The sequence below is a fragment of the Meles meles genome, chromosome 12, assembly GCF_922984935.1.
Source record: "Meles meles chromosome 12, mMelMel3.1 paternal haplotype, whole genome shotgun sequence".
Taxonomy (NCBI): domain Eukaryota; kingdom Metazoa; phylum Chordata; class Mammalia; order Carnivora; family Mustelidae; genus Meles; species Meles meles.
In genome coordinates this window covers 7,912,177-7,934,954 of record NC_060077.1, presented here as the reverse complement: position 1 = coordinate 7,934,954, position 22,778 = coordinate 7,912,177, and positions in this window count along the sequence as shown.

Genomic DNA, 22,778 nt, shown 5'->3' with positions numbered 1-22,778 from the left:
CGCTGTGAGCTAGAGACATGGACTGTCTCCAGAGCTGGAGCAAGGAGTCCATGTGTTCTGAAGGGCTGGCCCTGGGTGGCACGTGGCACTCCAAACCACATTTATGCACTCAACAATCACTTCCGGTGTACCTACTGTGTGCCAGAACACGGGCGCCTTCCCCTGACTTGCCTTACTTGCCCCCTCCCCTGCTGCCATCCCTTCCTTCGCCTCCCTCCCCATCTCCCTCTCCGACCCCCACAGTTTGCCTGGAGCCAGAGCTGAGAAAACTGGCCGCTCTTTAATTGCTTCACTCTCCTCTGTGACATGGATTGGAGGTGACATTTCCCGGGCACGAAGCTGCATCCCTGTGGCTGCATATTCCCCCTGTCACAGGAGATCATCGAAGCTGTCGCCAGTAGAAAGCTAGAAGCCATCGGAGGGGCAGGGGGCGCAGAGATCCCGGGTAGCATTCAAAGGGTTGGTGAGACACACTTCCCAGAGCGGGTTCCAGAGGCACTTTCTGCCCTGCTCATCTCTGCCTCGGGAGAGTTGACAGGATCTGACATTTCAGGGGTTACCCGACTGAGCTGCACCAACTAGGTCTCTCACCCAAAGCAAGGGGAAAGGGCTGGATCCTGGGTGGCAAGCCAGTCCCTGAGGAAGGAACAGAGCCACCAGGACGAGGAGAGAGGAAGGCAAGCAGAGAGGATTCCAGATGGCCTCAAAGGGCAAACAGATCTGGATCTGAGCTCAAGTTCTGACCTTTAGAGATGCCTCAGTTTCCCCAGCCATAACATGAGGATAACAATATCTCTTCCAGGGGTGGTTGTGGGGATTCAATGTAAATAATGTATATATTTATGGGGATTAAATTTGTGGCGATTGAATATAAAGCTATATTTGCACACGTATATGCACATGTATGTATTATGTGTGCATACAGGTAAATATATATTTCTATTTGTGGAAATTAAATATAAGCATGCAACTATAAATAAATACAAGTAAACAGCCAAAATTATAGTGGTATTATTTGATTTCTTCCCCCTTCCCTGGTTGTCTGTAGCCTATCCATAGCAAGCTGTGCCAGCTTTATTCCCAAAAGATGTCGTGGGTGTGACCCCCTTGGCCATCCCCACTGCCACCAAGCCACCATCATCTCTTGCCCTGATAACTTCAACAGGCTCCTAACGGGACCCTCAGCTTCTGCTCCTGCCGCTCCCCACACAGTCAAGCTTCTCCCACGCGACATCAATCAGCACATGTCACTCTCTTACTTAACACCTCTCAGGAGGCTGTCGCTGTGCTTGGAAAGAAAAGCTCCTCCCTACTCTGGCCCTGACCCCTCTCCAACTTCTCCCTTGCTCACCAAGCTGCAGCACTCCACGGCCTTTCCTCTTTGAACACGCCAAGCTCATTCCCATCTCAGGGCCTTTGCACTTGCTGTTCCCCCATGCCCTTCCCCTTCCCTCACTGGACTGGCTGTCAGGTCTCCATGCAGAAGTCAGCTTCTCAAGGTGGTCATCTGTGACGGCACAACCTTAGGTACTACCCTTCGTTTGCCGGTCTCTCTCTTCTCTCTCCCCTTATTTCTCTGTCTCTTTATCTCCTTCTGTCTCCCTCTCTCCCTCCTGCTCTCTCGTGCATATGAGATAGTGCATACACACTATTTCGTTTTATCATCTCACTCCATGTGAGCTCTGTGTCAGTCTGGAATCTCTCCATCTCACTGACTGCATCCCCAGGGCCCAGCCCAGCACTTGGGACTTGCTAAACATTTGTTTTGTGATTGAAGGGCACACGGGCTTGGCACGTGGTGCACACACTATAGTCCCTTTGAGACTCACCAGTAGGAAGAGGAAACCTTCTAGCCTGGGGTCAAATCTCAAGGCGCATTGAGTGGAAGGTCGGTGCCACCTGAGATGAAGCCAGCAGGAGGAAAAGTCTTGCTCCGCCCCCAACAGCCTCCGTAGGTTCTCTTCAAATTATTATTCAGACTGACGAAGGCCAAATAGTGCTATGGAAATGTCCCTGTCTGACACACCTCAGCATGTCACCAAAAAGTCATGTGCTCACAGAGCTCAAAGGGCCCAGGAGACTGTCCAAACCAGACCCTCTCCCTTCCCTTATGGGAATACAGATGCCCAGGGAGGCTAGCCACATCACTGGGTCTTCAAACCTGGAACTCCCCCCCGGATCCACTGTCCTTGGCTGGCCTCCGGCTCTCCCGTGCATGCTCCTTGCATGGCTGGCTTTCCGCACGTCCTTCTAGTGAGAACTTAAGTATCAGTCCTCATGGGGATCCTTCGTTGACCCCTCCCACAGATTCACCCACAAGCTCTGCTCTGTTCCTGTCTTTCTCATACTCTGAGGGATTCTTCCTCTCATTAACCCCCTTCCCCTCCTAGAGACTCAACTCCAGGATGGCAGGAAAGAGTCTGACTCATGCCCTCTTGTATCTTCAGCATCCACATGGCGCGTGGCACATAGTGTCCTTAAACACGTGATGGGTGAAAACAAACATAAACCATTTTCCCAAGGAAAATGCTGGACTCTCAACCCTTTGCTCATGGGTTTGAGACAGGTCGCCACCAACTTTCAAGCCTTGCTTTTCCCATATCACGTTTCCTTAGCACCTTCAGCACTGGCTGGATTTTATTAATAATAACAGCCTACGATTTATGGGGCACCATGGGGCCCAGGTTGACTAATGGGCTTCAGTTTTGCATATAAAAATCAAGCATGCTACCTGAAACTCAGAAGCTCAGCCAGAAAGGTAAAATGAGCCATCGGACACTCGTGGACCAAGCCCCTTGGGTTTTCTTCTGCCAGTGGGTCCTGTCTAGCTCCAAAGCAGCATGCTGCCAGGTTTGTCCTGTACCAGGGTTCTCCTCCTCCCCATTCTACTCTCCCGGGCTTGCCAAGGACAGGGCTCTGGAACCCAAGGCTGTTCCCATAAGTCAGAAACTCACAGCAGAGAAACTCACAGGCTAGAGAGAGCGAGCCTGCAGATCTAGATTAGATATCGCTGTTGGCTCATAGGATTGCTTTGCTTGGCCCATGTCATGCTTGTAAGAATTTCGAATTAATTGCAGACATTCAAAAATCAGATTTTTACATAAAAATCTTTATTTCTCTCTTCCCTTGAGAAATAAGGAGCTCCGGCAACATCAGGCCAGCATTCCTGCCTGGCACCAATTTGCAGACCTGAGGGATGGCTGTGCCCTTTGGAGGGGCAAGGGACCCCGGTTCACCTGGTTCTCATTTCTCTCCAGGATGCTACCACCCCTGGCCCACTTCACACACTTGCATAGACTACCTGGCTCGGAGGAGCTTACACACGTGAATAAGCCAACTCCCTATGTCACAGATGGAGATGGTGAGCACTAAAGTAAAGACACTGAGTTATCTGTGATCAACCAGAGGCAAAGGCCAGACCCAAGCCTAGAACCCAGTCTGCTGGCCCTCAAACCACAGGCCTCCTTCTCCTAGTTTGTGCTGCTGCCCCGCTATTAATTTTTAATTATGGATTTTAAAAGATTTTATGTGTTTATTTGACAGAGAGAGAGCACAAGCAGGGGGAGCAGCAAGCAGAGGGAGAGGGGAAAGCACGCTCCTCACTGAGCAGGGAGCCTGAGCAGGGAGCAGGGGCTCCATCCCAGGGCCCCGGAATCCTGACCTGAGCTGAAGGCAGGTGCTTATCCAACTGAGCCACCCAGGTGCCCCTAATTATTAATCTTTAAGTATTAATTTTCTGGGGCTGGTATAACAAATTACTACAAACTACATGGCTTAAAGCAACAGAGATTTCTTATCTTAGTTCTGGAAGCCAGAAGTCCAAAAGCAAAGTGTCAACAGGGCTTGCCCACCTTTCCCGGCTGCCAGCCTAGGATATGTTAACTGGCTGAGAGGCCCAAGGTAAGCCAGTCTGAAACCATGGGATACACGGGAAGCTGTGGATAAATACAGAAGTTCCAAAGAGCCCTCCACAAGAAAATGTCTCTGAGAAAGAAAACACAAGAACAACTACAAACATTTACATTTACCACTAACAAGTATGGTGATTAGGATAATAATGAGTACGGACAATACAACAGCTAGGCATAGGCATCATTTCATTTAAGCTTCCCAAAAACACAGTGAGAAGAGCAGTATGGTTACATTTAGGATAAATGATGTATGATGAGGAAACTGGAGCCTCAGAGAGGTTAAGCCACTTGGCCAAGGTCACACAGCAAGTAAGTGGTAGAACCAGGATCTGACCCTGGTTTATCTGACTTTAAACCAGGGGACCTGAGTGTGGACGTTAGCAGGGAGCAACTGTGCACATGCGGAGTCCATCCCACCATCCTTGGAGCAACCTCTACAAATTTTCCCACATCAGGCTCCTCTCATTGAAAAATAGTTCCTGCCCAGGAGGAGCAGTATACTGGTACACTTCTACCCTTCCAGAGGCAGAGACTCACGTGCAGTGGGAGGGTCTGAACTCCACTTGCGATCAGGCAATCCTACAAGCACACGCTGCTCCTTCAAGAATCTAGATCAGGTGACCCTATCAATGTCTTGCCTGCCTGACGTCTTCCATTCTCAAGGAGAGGCCAGAGGCCATTCTTAAATCTGCTGGCAATATTTCCACTCATCAGTTCTTTATTAGAGTTTTTGTAGATGTGATAAAAAGGAGACTTGTCTACAAAAATACATAAATGAAAGGATAAACATTGGGGAGGGGAGGCGAACCATAAGAGACTATGGACTCTAAAAAACAACCTGAGGGTTTTGAAGGGTCAGGGGTGGGAAGTTGGGGGAACAGGTGGTGGGTAATAGGGAGGGCACGTTTTGCATGGAGCACTGGGTGTTGTGCAAAAACAATGAATACTGTTACGCTGAAAAAAAATAAATAAAATGGAAAAAAAATCAAATAAAAGGAAAAAGGCAAAATCTTAAAAAAAAAAAAAATGAAAGGATAAAAACAGCCAAGGGGGGGCGCCTGGGTGGCTCAGTGGGTTAAAACCTCTGCCTTCAGCTCAGGTCATGATCCCAGGGTGCTGGGATCGAGGCCCACATCAGGCTCTCTGCTCAGCAGGGAGCCTGCTTCCTCCTCTCTCTACCTGCCTCTCTGCCTACTTGTGATCTCTGTCTGTCAAATAAAGAAATAAAATCCTTTAAAAAGTTAAAAAACAGTCAAGGGATTTGAAGCCAAACTAGAGGCTGGGTATGGGAACGCTTGTGCCATCCCATGTTAAAGAACAGTTTAAAGCTACAAAAACATAAACTGTGGTACTAATATAAAGAAAATAGACAAATCAAAAAATAAATTAGAAAGCCAGATGGTTCAATAAGTGTCGTTAGGATACTTGATTTTTTACTTGGTTTCACTATTGGGAAAAATTAATCACACCCTTAATAGAAAGTTCTCACATGTATAGGTTCTCTTTGTGTGAGGAACGAAGCATTAAATGAATTAGCTCAACCATGTCACTCACCTTACGAACTGGTACTATTATATTCCCAGGTGAGAGGGGAGGAAACTGAGGCACAGAGAGGTTAAGTGACTTGCCCAGGGTCAAACAGCTAAAGAAATTAAACAGGTCATGTGAAGAATCTAAATATGAATGAGATTCCAATCTACGAATGGAGAAGACCTTCCCAAGCACAAAGGTAGTGGTAGGAACAATAATGCAGAAAATTAATGGATGGGACTTCATGAAGAAATCAAAATCCATTGACTCACCCACAAAAATAAAAACACTGTCACTGGCGGGGCAGTGACAATTGACAAAATTGAGGGAAAGTATTTCTAAGTTATGAGAGCAAGATTTAACTTATAATGGTTAATGTATAATGTAAAAGTAATAATAATAATTAGTAATAATATGTAATATATAAATAATAAGTAGTAATAATAATGTATAAGTCACATAGATTAATCAAAAAGGTAGATGCTCTAATAGAAAAATCAGAAAAGCATGTCAACAACCAATTCATAAAAGCAAAACTATAAAAAGCTAGAAATATATATATATATATATATATACATGTATATATATATATATATATACACACACATAGAGAGAGAGAGAGAAAGAGAGAGAGATAGTTTGGCCAAGTTTGGCCTCTCTCTAGCAAGTAAAGAAATGCAAAGAAAAGAGAGACCAAACTTACTGTCTTCCCAAGGTTGGGATAGGTTTAAAGAGGTGGTGGTTCTGGCTAACACTGGGGAGAGGCAGGGAGTAGGGCATTCTCACAGACTACTTGTAGAAACATAAACTGGTATAACCTCATGGAAGCAATTTATCACATTTATTCAAAATATGTCTATTAATCAGGTAATGAATTCCTCTCCTGACACACAGAGGTTTTATGTCGGAAGTGATCATTGCACCGTTATAGGATAATCAAGAATGACTTTAATATCCAACAACGGAGAACCAATTAAATCAAGTTGGGGATAGTCTTACAACACAATACTTTTCAATTCTGAAGATCATGTGTTTGAAAACTAGTTGAGAATACATTGCCAAATGAAAAAGCAGTGTGTACAGTATAATCTCAGTTCCACTGTGTGTGTGTGTGTGTGTGTGTGTGTGTGTTTACAAAGAAAGAAAAATGAAAAGGATACAAAGCAAAATGTTAACAATGTAACAGTGCTTATCCAGTAAGAGGAGGAATTAGATGCTATCCAGTCTTTCCTGGCAGGTGTGACATAATATCATGGACTGAGTGGCTTATACCACATTTATTTCTTACAGTTCTGGAAGCTGAAAGTCCAAGGCCAAGGTGGCAGCAGATTCCATGTCTGCTGACAGCCCACTTTCTGGCTCACAGATGACCCCCTGCTCACTGTGCCCTCCCACGGCAAAAGCAGGCAAGGGAGCTTGTGGAGGTGTCTTTTATAAGGACATTAGTCCCATCAGGAAGCCTCCACCCTCATGACTTAGTCACCTCCAAAGGCTCCACTTCCAAATGCCATCCCCTTGGGGGTTAGGTTTCAACTTATGAATTTGAGGGGACACACAAACATCCCATCCATAGCAAGTATTTGATCTTCTTTATGGCTTTCTGCATTTTCTGAATTTTCTTCGATAAACATGTAGGTGGCTGTCATCTCTGCTGTTTACCTTGTGTTCCTAGCTCTCTAACCTCAAGGCATATAACAAGGTGTTCTTCTCTGGCCTCTTCCGTTCTGGTAGCGCCACGTGACCAATTCTGGCCAATGAGCTATGAGCACAGTGGCGTGCGTCACTCCCAGGCTGCAGCATTGAAATGCCCAGTGTGAGAACAGGGCTGCCTAGAATCGAGCCTGCCCTGCCAGCCAGGGTCTCATGTGGAGTGACCAGGACAAGAAGAGCCCCCACTTTCGGATCCAAGACGGACAGATAGCATAAAAGAGAAATAGAAGTATTCTATTTGTTTGTTTGCTTTTAAGGCCACTGAGGCTTGGGGATCGTTACCACAGCACAAGCTAGCTTACACTAATTGAAAAAACAGTGTGCTGCTTTTACATACCAAAAAACAAGGACATTCCAGAAAGGAAGACATATGAACGTGCTTATCTCAAAGACCCTTTAGGATCTTGAAAAATGTGAATGTTGTCATTACACGGGAAAAATGGCCCTTACCACAGGCCAAGTCTTCATAGACACTCATAGACTTCATACACCCGGGAATCCCTCCAGGGAGGCTGGCTTGAGAGACGGTAGAGCCCAGGGTTCAGCAGGCTCCAGCTCTAGGGTGAAACCAGATCTGGGTTCGAATCCTAACTCCACCATTTACAAGTTGTGCCATGTTGAGCCAACGATTTCATCTCTGTGGGTCTCAGCTCTCTGCAGGCATATCTGGGGATAACGGCTCTGCCTATCTGTAAGAATTGGTCAGCTTCCATGAGATATAGGATGGGTGACTGCATAACCTATTGTCCAAGCCAGAGCCAACTGAGAAGTACATGTTACACTTTTTCTAGGAGAGCAGGTATAAACAGTAAATGTCCCTAGACTACAAACCTAGACTACAGGTTCTTTAGCGTGGCTCTAAGTGGAATCCCCTGGGGGACTCTAGAAATACTTGTGCTGGTACCCCACCCCCAGAGAGCCTGATGTCATTGAACTGGGGCATTCCAGGGAATTACAAATTTTATTTTATTTATTTATTTATTTATTTATTTATTTATTTATTTTATATTACTTTACTGGTTTTTTTTTTAAGGTTTATTTATTAGAGAGAGAGAGAAACTGGGAGGAGGGGGGAGAGGGGAAGGGAGAGAAAGAGGGAAAGAATCCTATGCAGACTTTGCACTGAGCACAGAGCCTGACACTCATGAAATCACACCCTGAGCTGAATCCAAGAATGGGACGCTCAACCGACTGGGCTATCCAGGGCTCCGTGGGCATGGTGAACTTTCAAACTATCTGGGTGATTCTGAACTACGGCATGGGTGAGAACCGCTGTCTGATATAACCGCTGTGTGATATAAATGCAAGGCCAAGCATGTGATGAGAGCCGTTAGTAGTATCATCAATGGCATCATTGTTATTGTTACGACATCGTTACTGTTTCACTAGAGAGGAGCCCATGTCTAACGCTGATCCTATTATAATGATTCTGGAAACTATTGCTGTGATTAGTAATCATTCACAAAGAAAGAGAACGTCCCAAGGGCACCTGGGTGGCTCAGTGGGTTAAATCCTCTGCCTTCGGCTCAGGTCGTGATCCCAGGGTCCTGGGATCGAGCCCCACATCGGGGGTCTCTGCTCAGCGGGGAGCCTGCCTCCCCCTCTCTCTCTGCTTACCTGTGATCTCTGTCTGTCAAATAAATAAATAAAATCTTTAAAAAAAAGAGAGAGAGAGAGAGAGAGAGAGAGAAAACGTCCCAGTGGGTGACACCTTGCAAATTCCCATGAACTTGCTTTAAAACAGTTGGTCTCAACCAGGGGCAATTTTCTCTCCGAAAAAAAGATGACCACGCCTGGAGACATTTTGGGGTGTCACAACTTGAGAGGGAGGGTGCTGCTGATACATCCAGGGTACAGATTGGGGGTGCTGCTTAACATTCTATAATGCACAGGACAGTCACCCCCCACCCCCCAACACACGCACAGAACAAAGAATTATCTGGCCTGAAGTAACAGTAGGGTTAAGGGTAACAAACTCTGCTGTAGAAGTTGGGAAGGGGACAGACTTTTGAAGGAGAAGGTCATGTCAGAAGCTCAGGAACAGCCTTTGGGGTCCGGCCCTTGCCCTGCCGTGGTGTCTGCCAGCTGTGGGAGGGGAGGAAGCCCCTGGGGCCAGCCCTGGGCTGCACGCTCAGCGCCTCACTGAAACCTCCCTCTGGATCCAGATCATCGCACACCAGGTATGCACTGGAGATTGGCTTTCGACTTGGAGGAGCCATTCAAAAGTCTTGGCATCCGCCCGTGCTGAAAGTGTTTATAAGAGACTTCCTCGGGAAAGAAAGGTCATCCAGGGAAAACCAGAAACAGATTTCTTTTCTTTCTCTGGCTCACTTCCGCCCAGGCACCTCCAAGTTCACTAGCACCTGAGTCATGGAAGAGAAACATTTAGGAGAAGAGGAGAGGAAGAAGCTCTCTATGCTACAAGAAAAACTGCTTTGAGGGTCAGCCCAGGCTGTGGTCTGGGGGGGTGAGGGAGGAGCAGAATTAAAGAGGGAATAAAGGAAGGAGGGAAAAAATATGGAAAGAGGGAAGGAAGAACAAAAGAAGAGGCAGAGGAAGGGAGAATAGATAGGTGAAAGATGGATGAGTGGGCAGGTAAATGGGAAAATGTATAGACGGGTTAGTGGGTAAGTAGATGAATGGGCGGGTTCGCAGATAGGCAGATGAATGAATGGATGACTGCACAGATGGATGGATGGATGGATGGATAGGTGGGTGGGTGGAAAGGGGGTTGGGGAATGGGTAGATGGATGGATGGTTAGATGGATGGATGGAAGGGGGGATTGGTGGATGGGTGGGTGGATTGGTGGATGCATAGATGGATGGAAGGAATGAAGGGCAGATAAATGAGAGCATGGATATATAGCAGGGTAAATGGGTAGATGGGTGTGTAGGTGAGTAGATGACTATTGAATGAGTGGATAGATGGATTGATTCATCTCAATCAAAGACACTGTGTCTTTATATAAGATTGCAGATTGGTGGTTCCTTAGCTGAATATGGCAGCTGGCATGTTTTATTTGGCTCACTCAGTGTTCTTGAACAGTGTCTTTCAATCTTGGCTACACATTAGAATCAACTGAGGAACTTCAAAATCCTGCCACTCAGGTGTCAACGCCTACATCAATTATGTTATAATCTCTGGAATGACACCCCACATCACTATTTCTTTCAATCCTTACATGATTCAAATGGTGGCTTGAGAACCAGTGTAAACTTCAAAGACAATGTAATTTGGCTAGAATTATGCCTGACCAAAACCCCCATGGTGGCTCATCTCCTGTTTAGGCCAGGTCTTTCACCCACTGGAGTTACTTGCCTAGCCTTGGTGAATTCTGAGTATGTAGCAGAATTCGATGTCAAACTTGGTTTGATATCTGCTGCCTTATCAAAATGTTATGGGACTTTAATCAAGTGGCTTAACCTCTATTTCTCCATCTGCAAAATGGAGCCATGAAAGCAAAGGTAAACACCTTACAGAATGTGGCAAGGAGCGAAGGAAAGAATGCCTTGCGTATTATAAACACTTGACTAGTATGATTGCTTTTTTGAATATAATATGAATACAATACCTCCCAATTCGTAGTTACAAATGATAATCAGATACAAGAGTTACTCGTGTACTTTATGCCAGGCATTGTTCTAAGACCTCTACATTTCATACGTATTACCTCATTTAATCCTTGTGGAACCTTAATGAGTAACTACTCCCATTTCCAGGTGGAGAAAGGTTGAGTCACTTGCATTTTGGTCACACAACTAGTCCTGGTGAAGCAGTGACCTGAGCCCAGGAGGTCTGGCTGTTGTTCCCAAATATAGTGCTCTACCCTTCATGGCACTACCCAGCCTCACCACTGAGAACTCATACAGATTGCCCCTAATTTTTCCAGATGGAAAGACAGAGGCCCAGTGGGAAGGAATGACTTCCCAAAGTCTCACAGCTAGTTATGGAGGGAGACAACCATTTGTCCAACCCCAAGTCCCCAGATCTCGCTTGCTATGCTTGGTGTGGGCATCCTTTGAAGTGTACCCTGGACCATTAGGTCTTTCAGGATATTGCTGATGTTCAGAATTTCCATGAACATTCACATGCTTCTAAGAGGTGGTCCTTGGTGAGAGGTCATTTATCTCTGTATTCATCTACACCATGAATATTTATGAAGCACCGTATCGGAGCCAGGAAAGACGCTAGATGCTGGGACTCATCGTGAGGGCACCAGACACATCTCTGGCCTGAGAAGAAGTTGCCATGTTTTAGCAGATCTTAGCAGGCACTGCAATGCTGAGGTCTAGGCCACAGGGTGGGCTGCTGAAGTGCATGAAAGTCTGGGAGCATGGAGACAACCCTTCCAAGAACCCATCCTCTGTTCTCGCCCAGCTGCCCCACAATGTGATTTCCCCACTGCCCACCCTACTCTGACATGTGGCTGTCCCCATCTTGGCCTCATGGCCAATCCACTTGCAGAGGGGAAGAAAGAATTCTCCAGTATCTCCATGTTTCCTTTCTGCAGTGTATGAAGTTTCCTTTCTAAAACTGTCAAAACAGCACACAAGAAAGAGGGGAAAGCATCACCTGTTACTGAGCTACCAAACAGAACTCTGCATTCGGAGACGCTCCTGGCCAACTGTTGTTTGCAGCAGTTGCGACGGGGGAGCTAGGGAAGAGTCAGCCACGGCGGGTGTCAGAGTCTGACTTATGATGTATTTGCTGTAGATTTAGCACGTCACTCCCCTCCCCATGCCTCTGCTTTCTCACTTACAAGATGGAGCTGGTGTGCCCTTCCCACCTTGCAGACCTGTTTGATACGGGGTGAGAATTAAGTATGTATATGTATCCAGTAGCCGGTGTCTAGGAGGCATGCTCATTATGATCCCAATGACTCCCACTCTTAAAGGATTAGAGGAAAGAAGGGTCCAAGGCCTAGGTCCCCCACTTACTAACCATAGGACCCTGGGCTAAACACTTTAACCTCCCTAAACTCCCAACTCCTCACCCATATCCTGGCGAGATAAGGCCTTTGTCAAGGTCATTGTGAAAACCCAACGAGAGCCTGCTGTGCAGTACCCACTCTGAGAGTACTAGTTGTCATTAGGCTTGTTGCTAGTATTAATACTACTATTATTCTTTTAAGCAATATTTACATTAGACATTCACTCCCAGTAGAAGAACCACATGTAATTCCAATCACCACAAAGAGGAGCAGATCTAGCTTAGGGGGACCTGTAGCCCATTCAGTCGGGTGGGGGGACCTGTAAGAGAAAGCACACAAAAATGCCTGGCTGTTGCAAATTTTGTAAGAATCCATGACCCTGGGCACATTTTGTTGGATTCCCGTCTGGGAGCCCTGGGAGCCTGAGAAGAGGGTCTTACAGATGCAGACTCTTGAAGCATTCTCTTTGTTAGTTTCATGGGAAGTCTGTTTCTGACCTGGGTTTTTTGGGGGGTGCAGAGGGCATCACAGGGTTGAGGGAGAAAAGAGCCCTTTCCTTTAGAGCTTTGCCAGCCTGTTGCTAAACAGCCTGCCAAGACATCCTCACATCCGCCTGGCTGGTTTTCGCTGGTCTCAGGCAAGTGGTACCCGCCCGGCCTCCCCCTCCTCTTTATCGCCTCCCCCCCGCCTCCTTTTCCATTCCCAGAGACTTGGCTGGCTCCGAAGCTTCCAGACAGAGGAGCTAAACACGTTAGCCGACAGACTAGCAAGACACAAAAGGCGGCAGGAATCAAATAAAACCAAAACGCAGCAGTCACACAGGTCAGTCCTGTATAAATATTTATGCTGGAGGAAAAGTTGGTGCCTGAGTAATGACCTTGTGGCTGGTATTAATAGAGATAATGTGTGTCTCTAGAACATGCCGCCAGAGAGAGAAAGGGGCGGGCATGGGGTGGGGGCCGGAGCAAGAGCTGGGAGGTTATAAATCTTCATGCCAAGCTGAAGCCCTGGTTGACCTTTCTACCTTTCTCTCCCGTCCCCTCCAGCGACCCCCTCCTTCCCGCGTCTACATCTTCAAATCTATTTTCTCTCCGCCTTGGCCATCACGTCTCCACAGGGAGGCCCTCGCTCAGGCATCCGCCATCTTGGGGCTGATTCCTGTCATCCAAGTGGGTGGCTGGGTACACCGTTGGGTGTTTAATAGAGGTTCAAGTGAGCTAAATGAGCCTCACTTCTGTAGCTGGTTATAGGCCCATAAGGGACTGGTTTTATCTTTTGGTAGTTTCCCAGTCTCCTCCCTTCTCCAATCCAGCCAGGCTTGGGCCGCACTCTGTGGCAGCTGAGGGCAACCTTCCGAAGCAAATCGTACTGTGTCTCTCTCTCTTCTGCCAAAGTTCTCTCTATAGCTCCCATGGTCTTGAGATCAAAGCCAAACTCCTTAACACAGCGTGTAGGAGCCTTCCCAGCCTGGCTGCTGCGTACCTTCTCAGCTTCGTCTCCCACAACCCCCATCCCTCCCTGGCTCCCCTCCCCAGCAATACTGAATTGCTTGAATTGGCTTACAGTTCCCAAGAAGCCCTGCTTTTGTTTCAGATCCAGGCCTGTGCACTTTCTGTTCCTTCCCATGGGCATGCCTTCTCCACATTTCTTAATTGGGCTACAACTTCTGTATCCTTGAACAGTTCTGGCCACACCCCTTCCTCCAGGAAGCCTTCTCTGCATTTGATGCCCCTTTTAACCTGCTCCCACGACACCCTGTGCCTCTCCCTGTCACACCCTTTATCCTGTTGAAGAGCCAGTCATTTGCCTTGTCTCTCTCATTCCTTCAACCCTCTGACTACCCTGAGAAGGTAAGCCTGGAATGTGGCAGGCACTTGGGAAGCGTTTGTCAGTGAGTCACAGGAACGGGCCCACAGTCTCTGTCGGCTTAAAAAATGAAAGGGGCTCTGATTCCCGCACCTGGGACGCAGAAAGCAGAGGCCTTCAGATCTGGAAAAGTCCCACCTTTGTTGAAGGCACAAAAGTCCAGGGCTTTGTCCTCCCCCCATCCGCTGGGATGGACTCGCCTTCTCAAGTTTCTCAGTGTCAGGGAGGAGAGATCCGGCTGCTAGACAGCAGGGAAAGGAGAGGAAGATCAGAGTGGAGGCAGATCAGCTCTGCTCAGATGTCATCAAGGGCAGCCTTGCAGCCTGAAGATGCTGCGATCTGAATGTGAAGGTGGAGAAAAACGTGGCTTTCCAGCCACAGCCTCTTGGACCCCAGCAAGCTCTCCCGGGACAGGGAGCCACACAGTGATACCTTCCTGGAGGAGACGGGAGGCCTGAGGCCACTGTCAGGGCCTCCGAGGCAGGCCCTGATTTCAGATGTTAGTGTTTCTCTGCCCGGAACCATAATGGAAGAAGCAGCCTTTTGAACTCCTAATCTTGACAGTCCTGAGCCGTGTAAGGTCTGTGCTACAGGAGGAAAGAAGGAGCCAAGAGCTGTCCACCATTCCTGGGCACCTGACCTTCACTATGGGTTGTTCCTCCTTCATCTTTGATGTGACCCAGGAGTGTGGAAAGCATCAGCCCCACGTTCCAGTTGAGGTACCCGAGGCTGGGAAGGGCCTGGATTTGACCAGCTCATGTGACGCCACACCCAGGCTTTCCTCTATAGCCTCCTACCCCGCTGGGGAGCACCTCTGACTGTCATTTCTTAGAAGGGACTGTGTCTTTTCCTTATCCTATCTCCCATGTCCCACCCCCACAGGTAGCAAGCCGAGGGACCGTGGTATCTTCAGATACAGCCGCCATGACTGCCACTAAGATGGGATGAGAGCCCCAAGCCTGAGGCCGCTCAGTGAGTCTGGGAGGAAGGACACCTGCCAATAGTGTAAAGGGTCTCTGGAGAAGGAAGCTAAGGTAGAGAGAGATGTTGTCCAGCAGCATACCCACGACAGTGAAGAAATGAAAACAACCTAAATGCCCATCAACAGACGAGTGGATACGCAAGAAGTGGTCTTTCCACACCACGAACACGATTCCACCTGCTGATCCGCACTTCTGTGTACGATGAACCTTGAGAACATCATGACCCGCGTGGAACAAAAAGGCGGAGGAAAGGGGGCTTCGTTCTCTCTTCCTGACTGCAACACAGAGACAGCCTTCTCCTGCTCTCACCAGAACTGGTCCTCGGGCCTTCGGCGTCCATGCGAACCACACGGCCAGTGCCTGTTCTCCAACCCGCCAACTGCAGTTGGCAAGACCTCTCAGCGCCCACGACAGCGTGAGCAGATTGCTTACAGTAAGTCATACAGGGAACGGGGGATGGTCACTCGGTGTTTAACGGGTGCGGAGCTCCAGTCTGGATGATGAAAATGTTCTAGAGATGGGTGCTGGTGTGGGCTGCATGCCAATGTCAGCATCATGCCACCAAATGACACCCTCAACGATGGCAAAGGGGGGATTTTTTGTTTTAAGATAGAGAAAGAGAGAGTGTGTGAGCAGAAGGAAGGGCAGCGGGAGATAAAGAATCCCAAGCAGATTCCCCACTGAGCGCAGAGTCCCACTTGGGGCTCTATCCCATGACCCTGAGATCATGACCGGAGCTGAGATCAAGAGTCAGGGGCTCAACTGACCAAGACATCCAGGTGCCCCAAGATGGGAAATTTTATGTTGTGTGTAGGTTAGCATGATAAAAATAAATAAGTAAATAAGTAAATTAAAAAAAAGCATAAAGAGAGAGGAACAAGTGGCAAAGCAGAACAGAAGAAAGGGAAGGGCGGATGTGAGGTGGAGTTAGGCAGAAGGAAGCTGGATGAGTGCTTATTTGGGGAGGCAGCAAGGCAGGACAACCTTGAGTTCTTGAACCCTCTGTCTTCCCTTCTTCGAGACAGGACTGTCAGTATACTCCTGCCTGGAAAGCCCTCTCTAGAAGTGTGGGAGCTCTCAGCCATTTCCCCCCACCCCCGTACACCTGAGAGGAGAGTTACCACCCCACCACAAGCATCCAAACATCCGAGCTCAATTACTACTTCAAATGCCTTCACTAATTTAGGGCTCAAAGAAAGGAAAAGGTAATAAGAGTAATTTGGTGGTTTCAAAAGTGCTTTCCCCTTGAAAACAGCCCTTCTAAAGGACAAAAACCACAGCACATTTTTGCAAAATGAAATTTAGCCACCACTGGTCCTTAATGTAGATTTATTTTCCGTGTTAATAAAACTCAAAGCATCCAAGAACACATTATTAACGTGTCACAGTTGCAACTCCTGGGATGTAAGGTTTTCATTCCCCTCAGAGTTTTTGGTGGAAATTGTGCGTAATGGCCCAGCTGTCCAGTGTGGGGAACACGAGGAAGCCTAACTTCTGATTCCTTGATTAGGATTCACACAGCATCCCCCCAAAAGTCCCCACAATGCACGACATCAGCCACTGTGCCACACCCCAGTTAGGGGTTTGCTTCCCTGCAATGCTTTCTGGCACCTGGCCCAGGGAGATGTCTGATCCCAGGGACGTGGTGGGTAACGTGAGCGGCAATGACATTCAGCTCCCGCAGTACATCATCTGCACTAGTGCAACAGGCAAGGGCCTCTGCAGATGCTTAACTCACAAGGACACCTGACCCCACATAATGTGGCCTGGCATCCACTTCTGAGGGGTGGGGAGCATCTCACACCAGTCGGGTCCTCCACTCACCATGGCGCAACCCACCCAGCTCCCCTCTTACACTAGAATGCTTCTCCGCGAGGCTAGCCTGCAAAAGGCATGAGTTCACAGTTAACTTCCATCCATCTGGGGGTTCGGAAGACAGCAGGTCAACCCACGTATGTTCACTGACATTATACATGCCCCCCTTGCCCTCAGGGCTGCCAAAGATACAGAAAGCCCAACATTCTGACTGGAAAATTGCTGTCTCAGGTCCTCTCATGCCAGCGCATAGCAAAAGGGAAGGTGAGGATAAACAGAGGCTAGAAACAGAAGCAGAATCTCTTGAGGCCCAAAGCAGTTTCTCAATTCCTGACTCCTCTCCCATTCATTCTTCTCTTTTGTCTCTCTCTTCCTTCCTCCTCTTCCTCCTCCCTCCTCTTCCTCCTCTCTTTCCTGGCTCTCCTCATCCTGTCCCCCCTTGCTATATCCATTCTGTTATGTCCGATCTGCTCCATCACCCTCCGCTCTGTAACCTTTCTGTCCTTCACCAGGTTGCCTGTGTTGGCTTCTGTCTGCCCCTGGCCCCCCTCAGCCTCTGCCCTTCCCCACACTTGGTGCCATTCCTAAGGGATGACCTGATTGACTCCATCTCAAGCCTGCTCATAGGCAAACCTACTGACTGGTTGCCTTTGCCTTTGATCAGGTGCCACCTTTCATCCAAACAACAACAGCAGGGTGAACGAAGGGAGTGGGGTCATTTGATGCACACCATGGCCACCTACCGTGGGAAGACTCAGGCCAGGAGAGCTTTCCTTAGAAGGGCTTGCAGGCAGACCAGCCATGCCCCATATATATCTATTTTATAACCAAGGACTGTGTCCCAGGAAATGGAAGTGAGCTGATATGAACACGTTCTATAAGCTGTAAAATAATATGTATATAATTTATATACTATATATAATATGTATTATTCATCTGTAATAAATTTAAATTTCACATTATGTGTATAAATGTCTATTATTTAGGTGTAATAAATATATTATGTGTTACTTATATGTAATAAATATGTTATATTATTTATATGTAATGATATATTTATATTTGATATATGTAATAAATATATATTATATACCATTTGTATATAATATATATAATGTTACTTATACATAATAAATACATATAGACAATATATAACATATAAATATATTCATATATAAATAATATATAATGTATTATTTATGCATAATAAATATACTTTATTTTTATAATAAATATGACATATTTTATATAATAAATATGTACATTACATGTATATAATGTCATGATCATCCAAGGTCACCTAGCTACTTCTTAAAAGGATTTTATCCAACTTGACTCCACTACTCTCCGTCACTCATGTTTAAGGTGCTCACTTGATTCCGCCAGGAATTAAGCATGGTTTGTCTTTACCAAGTGGCCCCAGCAGGTAGAGTGACTAATCTTCAGTTCTGAGCTCTAAAAGACAAAGCTTCCAAAAGGAGAGGGAAGAGAGAGGATACTTTTTGAGCGCAGAATATGTGGCAGGCCCTTACGACAGGGTGTCTTACTTGCTCCTCAGAGCCCTGTGAGAGTGCTGTTATCAGTCCTTGTCTTAAGAGCCACACGGTTAGTAAGGAGATACATTAGGTTCCAGCCCAGGCAGTTACACTGCATCCCACTGATTTCCCCTCCCAGCCGCAGGCCTGCACAAAGGCATCTTCACTGCCTCCCTCCCGTGCTGGCTTTTGCTCCCCCCACCACCCTTCATCCTCTTGGCCCTTCCTGGGCCATCAATACTTAATGCTTTGTGCTGTCACAATCATAGCTGTGAAGGATCCAATTGTGCGGTTGATCTATAATGTAAGGTTAATGCCTAATTAGCTCCTTTAACATTTCTTTTGTGGATAATTCATGATAGGTCATTAACAAAAGCCAGGGCAAATGGAGGGGCATGTTCATCGCCATAAATCAGAGGCCTAAAAACATCATAGAAACAGGAAAATGCATGTATTTTTCAGGTCAAACAAAGAGCCAGATCTGTATAAGTCTCCTCAATTGCTCTTTTGACCTTGAGGTCAAGGGACCAAGTGCAAGACTGGAGGGATATCTGCAAATAGCAGGAATGGGCTATGCAGGGCCTATTGGGGAGGCACACCTCCTGGTCAGCTTAAGGCTCTACATCTTATTGTTCAACTTATTGTTAAAGTCCCCAGGCAGAAAAGGACCCCTTGTCTACCAGGTAGTGCATATCTACCACGTCAATAAAAACTACCATTTATAGAGCATCTATATGGGCCAAGTTGTGTGCATGTGTGTAGCCCATGTATCAGTTAGCTACTGCTGCCTGACAAACTGCCCCTAAACCCAGTGGCTTTTTATGAGTTTCTATCTTAGCTGGTTGGTGCTGCTGATGTGGGCAGAGTCCATCTGATCTCATCTGGGTCCTCTCCTGCATCTGTGTGTCTCCAGTACTGGCTAAAGGCCACTACCATCTCATGACCTCACTCACAGGTCTGGCTATCGATTGGTTGTTAGGGTAATAGGGGTGACAGGACCATATGACTCAGAGTGAGGTCAGTGTTCCAAGAGTTAGATTAGAAGCATGCAAGACCTCTTGGGGCCTAGACCTGGAAAAGGGTGTTGTCATAACTACAGCCTGTATGGGTCGTAAGTCACAAGCCTGGTTAGATTCAGGGGTGGGGGAAGTAACTCCGCCTTTTGATAGAAAGAGCAGCAAAATCACCGCAAAATGTAAAGAAAAGGTGGAGAATTGCAGTTGTTTCTGCCATTATGCTACCAACAATGCAGTTTTTCCTTAAAATAAACCATTTATGCATTCTTCCAGCAAATATTTGCTGAGCACCTACTGTGTGCCAGGCACTGTCCAAGGTGCTAAGGACACAAGCAGTGAACAAAAGCAAGGATCTATTCTCATGGAACTTAATTTTTGTGGCGAATAAGAGACAAACAGTAAACAAGTGAATAAATACATGTATAAGATACTTGGAGATGCTGTTCAAGGCTATAGTGAAAATACAAGAGAGTGACGGCCTATTAGTTTTCTAGAGGCAATTTCTGATAGACTGGTCAGGGAGGACCTCTCTGAGGGGGTGACATTTCACCTGAGATCTCAATGATGAGAAGGAATCAGCTGTGCAGGACTGGGAGCAGAACATTCTAGCAGGAAGAAGAACAAGTGCAAAGGTCCTGAGACAGGATGGTCATGAGGGATAGAAAGGAAGCCAGTGTGGCTGGTGCACAGTAACCAAGAGAAGTTCCAGATGAAGTCCAGGAGGAAAGTGCATCCTTGGAGAGAAATACAATGACTTCTGAGGAAAATAAATCTCAAAGAGGTGATGTGACTTGCCTGAAGAGGTCATAGAAATAGCTAGTGAGTGGTAGAGCTGGGATTCGAACCAGTGACCACCTGAACTCAAAGTCACACTCTATCTACTGCCCTGTCCTGCCTCTTAGGATAAATACCAAGTGGGGACTTTTTCACACAGGCAAACAAGGCCTCAACCCTCAGAGAATCTAATGAAAGAATCCCTCATGGAATCTGCTGATGGCTAAAACTCAACACTTTAGCTCAGTCTGAGCAAGGCTCACCACTGGCTGGCTGTGCCCTACACTGTTCCTCCAGCAGCTGACTGACAAGCTTGCACACCACAGAGCATTATGACAAGCTGACCTGTGGCAGCTGACCAGCTGTCTGCCCAGACGTGAGCACTGCTCATTGGTTCCATTTTTTTCGCCAGATGATTCTATTCTTCTCCCCATCTTGGGTTTTTCTTGGGGAGAGCCTACCTATCTCCTAGCCATACTCCACCAGAAATCTCTAAGACCTTCATTGTAAAAGCTTTGCCCAGAAAAACAAAAAAGACAAGATGCATAGACATCTGCTGATAAATCCTGTACAAGATCAAAAAGGCCCACCTCAAAAATGTATATTGTCCAAGCAAGGAGCTTCATTGTTTAAAATATGGTCCTTCATTTATGTCAAATATTTATGGAGCACCTACTATGTGTCGGGGACTGGTCTAGCCATGGGGACAGAGCAGTATGCTTGGCCTGCATGCTTTGCCGAAGATCAAAACGTTGAGCATGTGACGTGTCATAAAAGGGAGCAAACAGTTTCTGGCCATGGGTGTCGATGAGCAGGGAGGGCCTCTCGGTTGAGATGCTGTTCGAGTAGGAACTGGACAATGAGAAAGAGAGCCCCACAGCTACTTTCAAGAGACGCAGGAATGTGCTCAGATTCTTCTAGAACCTTGACAGACCAGTGTGGCCAAAACAGAGTGAGCGTGAGGGGAGTGACCAGAAATGAGGTTCGGGATGAGACAAAGTTCCCAGGGAGGTTCTGCGCAGAGGAGGGACCCAATGTGGCTTATGTTTTCAAAGCATCCTCTGGCTGCTGTGGTAAGCAGAGACTTGAGGGGCAGAGGCCAAGGAGAGCCGAGAGCACTTGGGAGGGAAGCTTTTGCATTTGCTCAGGTGCAAGACAACGGGGAGAAGGCAGCAAGTGGTCTGTGCCTGAGCAAGACAGGTAAATCAGCAAATCCTGCACAAGAACTAATCTGCTTGAATTGGTGGGTAGAACTACAAGAGAGGCACAGGATGCTATAAAAATGAGTAACAAATAACATTAATATAGTCTGTTTCTTTGGAGGGGACCTATATTAGTCCAGGAAGGCTGCCCAGAAGAAGTGGCATCCTGGCCGCATGTTGAAGGATGAAGCAAGTGAGTTAGATGAAGAGGAGGAGAAGGGCATCTGACACAGAAGGGAGAGCACGAGCCAGAGTCCAGGGGCAGGAAGGAGATGGGCAAGTGTGGCCATTGGGATGCTCATAGCAACACGTTCTCCCGTGACGCGCCGCCCTGTTTGCTGGCCTGTGAAATAATTAATGCTTCAGACACTTCATAGCACGAGGCCCACACTGGCTCCACGTTGCTCTTACCACTGGCTTTTTTTTTTCTTCACTCCTTTGGAAGCCGTTAAGGACGACCCAGACCTTCCCACCTAGTAAATGAATAATGAGGACGGATCCCACCGGCGCTAGGCTGGGGCGAGATTAATGATGACGGTGTGACTTTGACCTGTCCAGAGCTGAGTCCCCTTATTGGGGAGGACCCAGCAAACACGTCTTTGTCCCCGATCCCTGTCCCTGTAGATGGCCATGGTGCTTTATTGAGCTAAGCAGGTGTGGGGAGATGGCAGGATGGCCCCTCAAAGGGGAATCAAGATTAAGCACATAAGCTGGCCTTTTAAAAGCTTAGCGGGCCTTTCTGATTGGATCTCAAATGGACCACACTTGAGAAATTAAATAAACAGCATTTGTCAAGGGCTTTTGTGGGCTCCCAGCTGTATTTATTTATAGGTTGGTCTGTTATTTATGGGTGCTTGTGCTCTGTATAAAAGCTTTGTCAGAGAGAAGTGGTGGGGAGGAGGTAGAGTGCTTTAATGCTTACTGGGACACTTAAGTGTTCGCTCCAAGGAGCTCAAACAATGAGCATTTGCTGCTTTTGTCCCACAGAAGCTGGGTGCTCAAACACATCAGGATGGCCTTCCTGGAAACGCTGGACCACTGGCACTCCCCCAAATAGTCAGAGGTCTCCTCAGAGACCCATGAGGGCCAATTCCCAGAGAAAAGTTGAAAATCTGAGGTCAGTCCCATCTTTGATTCATCGTGACTTCTGACTCATCATTAGGAAGACCCAAGGATGAAATCTTGAAAAACACCAGCAAAGCCCTTGCATGAAGTAAGCAGTCAACAGACATTGCTCCTTGAGTGATGAATGACTATACGGTGTCCCTCTGTTGTCCCCATGGTTATGAAACTGAAAAATGAGGAGGACCTCAAGAGGGTACATGGGATCTCCCCAGGGGGAAAAGTTGGCAACACCCATCTAGGTCTTAACTGTTCACAGCTTGATCTTGGTATTTTTCTTCTAAGAACTCATCCAAAGGAGAATTCCAAGCATTAAGGGGAAAAAGGCAAGGAGGGAAGGAGAAGGAAGGGAGGGAGGGAGGGAGGAGGGGAGGGGAGAGGGG